The 3,935-nt window shown below is 52.3% G+C and overlaps 1 long non-coding RNA gene across 1 annotated transcript; it reads left to right on the top strand.

The window, feature by feature from the left end:
* Positions 1–642: 642 nt before the first annotated feature.
* LOC130600093 (uncharacterized) lies at positions 643–3,410 on the top strand. Its single transcript, XR_008972376.1, has 3 exons — positions 643–791; positions 1,392–1,521; positions 3,323–3,410. It is a non-coding gene; the product is annotated as an uncharacterized LOC130600093 (long non-coding RNA).
* The last annotated feature ends 525 nt before the right edge of the window (positions 3,411–3,935 follow it).

Raw genomic sequence — 3,935 nt, 5'->3', positions numbered from 1 at the left:
GCGGGTGCCACCACTGAGCTGCAATCCCTCACATGGGCTCCAGAGGGCGCTCTAGGGGCGTTTTGGGCTCATTTTGGGACGTTTTAGCTCATTTTTGGGTCATTTTAGGGGTATTTTGGGGCGTTTGGGGCCGTTTTGGGGCCGTTTTGACCCGTTTTTGCCCTATTTCATCTGGAATTTGAGTGTGATGCGCTGGTGCCACCACTGAGCTGCAATCCCTCACATGGACTCCAGAGGGCGCTGTAGGGGCGTTTTGGGCTCATTTTGGGCCGTTTTAGCTCATTTTTGGGTCATTTTAGGGGTATTTTGGGGTGTTTTAGGCCATTTTCGGGGGTTTTAGACCATTTTCAGGCCGTTTTGACCCGTTTTCGCCCTATTTCATCTGGAATTTTGAGTGTGATGCGCTGGTGCCACCACTGAGCTGCAATCCCTCACATGGGCTCCAGGGGGCGCTGTAGGGGCGTTTTGGGCTCATTTTGGGCCGTTTTAGCTCATTTTGGGGGGGTATTTTGGGGTGTTTTAGGCCATTTTTGGGGTGTTTGGGGCCGTTTTACGGTCGTTCTAGGGGTATTTTGGGGCGTTTTAGGCCATTTTTGGGGTGTTTGGGGCCGTTTTGACCCGTTTTCACCCCATTTTGCAGCTGGCATGTGAATGTTACGCGCTGGTGCCGGCGCTGGGCCGCGGCTTCGCGCAGGGGCTGCGGCACACGGAGGGCTGGCACCAGGAGCTGCAGGGGCTCCTGGCCACGCTGCATGCGCTGCTCGGGGAGCTCTTCGAGGGCTGCGAGAGCGGTAATGGGGCCTATAGGGGGGTCTATGGGGGTCTGTGGGGCTCTATGAGGGTCTTTGGGGGGTCTATGGGTGTCTATGGGGCTCTATGGGGGTCTTTGGGGGGTCTATGGGTGTCTATGGGGCTCTATGGGGGTCTTTGGGGGGTCTATGGGGGTCTTTGGGGGGTCTATGGGTGTCTATGGGGGTCTTTGGGGGGTGTATGGGGCTCTATGGGGGTTTTTGGGGGGGTCTAGAGGGGTCTGTGGGGGGTCTGTTGGGGTCTATATGGGGTCTATAGGGGTCTATGGGGGTCTATAGGGGTCTAGGGGGCTCTATGGGGGGTCTGTTGGGGTCTATATGGGTTCTATAGGGGTCTATGTGCCTATATGGGGGTCTATAGGGGTCTATGGGTGTCTATGGGTGTCTATAGGGGTCTATGGGGGGTCTGCTGGGGTCTATATGGGTTCTATAGGGGTCTATGGGTGTCTATGGGGGGTCTATAGGTGTCTCTGGGGGTCTATGGGAGGTCTATGGGGTGTGTATGGGGCTCTATGGGAGGTCTATGGGGGGTCTATGGGGCTCTATGGGGTCCCCGTCCTTGACCCCCCCTTGCCCCCCCAGAGCCGCTGCCCTATGAGGGGCCGGGGGTGGAGCTTCTGCTCCCTCCCCCCCCCGATGGAGACCCCGGCATCAGCCTCACCCTGCACAAGCGCTGCTCCGGGCTGGCGCGGGTCCTGCAGCTGCTGCTCAGGTACCGGAATGGCCCCAAAAACCCCCCAAATCCACCCAAAATGCACCAAAATACACCCAAAATGCACCAAAACAGCCCCAAATACACCCAAAATGCACCAAAACAGCCCCAAATCCACCCAAAATGCACCAAAACAGCCCCAAATGCACCAAATCCACCCAAAATGCACCAAAACAGCCCCAAATACACCCAAAATGCACCAAAACAGCCCCAAATCCACCCAAAATGCACCAAAACAGCCCCAAATGCACCAAATCCACCCAAAATGCACCAAAACAGCCCCAAATACACCCAAAATGCACCAAAACAGCCCCAAATACACCCAAAATGCACCAAAATCCACCCAAAATGCAATAAAAAAACCCCAAATCCACCTAAAATGCACCAAAACAGCCCCAAATACACCCAAAATGCACAAAAATCCACCCAAAATGCACCAAAACAGCCCCAAATGCACCAAATACACCCAAAATGCACCAAAATCCACCCCAAGTCCACCCAAAATGCCCCAAAATACACCCAAAATGCACCAAAAGAGCCCCAAATCCACCCAAAATGCACCAAAACAGCCTCAAATACACCCAGAATGCACCAAAACAGCCCCAAATCCACCCAAAATGGACCAAACCGGCCCGAAATACACCCAAAATGCACCAAAACAGCCGCAAATACACCCAAAACGAACCAAAACTGCCCAAAATACACCTGAAATGCTCTAAAAGAGCCCCTGATACACCCAAAAGACACTAAAAATATCCTTAAACCACCCCAAATACACCCCAAACACACCCAAACTATCCCCAAAACACCACAAAATACCCCCAAAACACCCCTAAAGTACACCCCCAAAAACACCCAAAACACCTCGGAACACCCTAAAGTACACCCCGAAATACACCCCAAAGCACCCCTAAAATACAGCCAAAAACACCCCTAAAATACACCCCGGAAAACCCCAAAATACACCCAAAACCACCCCAAAATACACGCAAAACACCCCTAAAATACAGCCGAAAACACCCCTAAAATACACCCCTAAAAACCAAAAAATACACCCAAAACACCCCTAAAATACACCCAAAACACCCCTAAAAACACCCGGAACACCCCTAAAATACACCAAAAACCTCCCTAAAATACACCCAAAACACCCCTAAAATACACCCAAAAACACCCCTAAAATACACCCAAAACACCCCTAAAATACACCCAAAACACCCCTAAAATACACCCAAAACACCCCTAAAATACACCCAAAACACCCCTAAAATACACCCAAAACACCCCTAAAAACACCCGGAACACCCCTAAAATACACCAAAAACCTCCCTAAAATACACCCAAAACACCCCTAAAATACACCCAAAAACACCCCTAAAATACACCCAAAACACCCCTAAAATACACCCAAAACACCCTTAAAATACACCCAAAACACCCCTAAAAACACCCGGAACTCCCCTAAAATACACCAAAAACCTCCCTAGAATACACCCAAAACACCCCTAAAATACACCCAAAACCTCCCTAAAATACACCCAAAACACCCCTAAAATACACCCAAAACACCCTTAAAATACACCCAAAACACCCCTAAAATACACCCAAAACACCCCTAAAATACACCCAAAACACCCCTAAAATACACCCAAAACACCCCTAAAATACACCCAAAACACTCTAGAATACCCCTAAAATACCCCCCAAAATACCCCCAAAACCACCCCAAAATACACCCATCTCCCCCCTTTGACCCCCATCTCCCCCCTTTGACCCCCATCTCCCCCCCCCTCCCCCGCAGCAAGGAGTTCGTTGCCCCGGTGACGGTGCCGGTTCAGGACATCCTGGACCTCGTGTGCCGGGCCCTGAACATCACCCCCAAAACCATCGTGAGTTGGAACCTTCCACGGCCTCGGGGTGGGGGTCTGGGACCGTCCCATTGCGATATGGGGGGGGAATGGGAGCATCCCATTGCGTTATGGGGGGGGAATGGGAGCATCCCATTGCGTTATGGGGGGGGGAATGGGAGCATCCCATTGCGTTATGGGGGGGGAATGGGAGCATCCCATTGCGTTATGGGGGGGTGATGGAGCATCCCATTGCGTTATGGGGGGGAATGGGAGCATCCCATTGCGTTATGGGGGGGAATGGGAGCGTCCCATTGCGTTATGGGGGGGAATGGGAGCATCCCATTGTGTTATGGGGGGGAATGGGAGCATCCCATTGCGTTATGGGGGGGAATGGGAGCATCCCATTGCGTTATGGGTGGGAATGGGAGCATCCCATTGCGTTATGGGGGAGGAATGGGAGCATCCCATTGCGTTATGGGGGGGGAATGGGAGCATCCCATTGTGTTACCTGGGGGGGGGAATGGGAGCATCCCATTGCGTTATGGGGGGGAATGGGAGCATCCC

The sequence above is a fragment of the Pezoporus wallicus genome, unplaced genomic scaffold (genome assembly GCF_028554395.1).
Source record: "Pezoporus wallicus isolate ANWC-B61680 ecotype Strahan unplaced genomic scaffold, APGP_CSIRO_Pwel_v1 contig_14532, whole genome shotgun sequence".
NCBI lineage: Eukaryota > Metazoa > Chordata > Aves > Psittaciformes > Psittacidae > Pezoporus > Pezoporus wallicus.
Note: the sequence above shows the minus strand (reverse complement) of the source record. Positions and strands in the feature narration are given on the sequence as shown.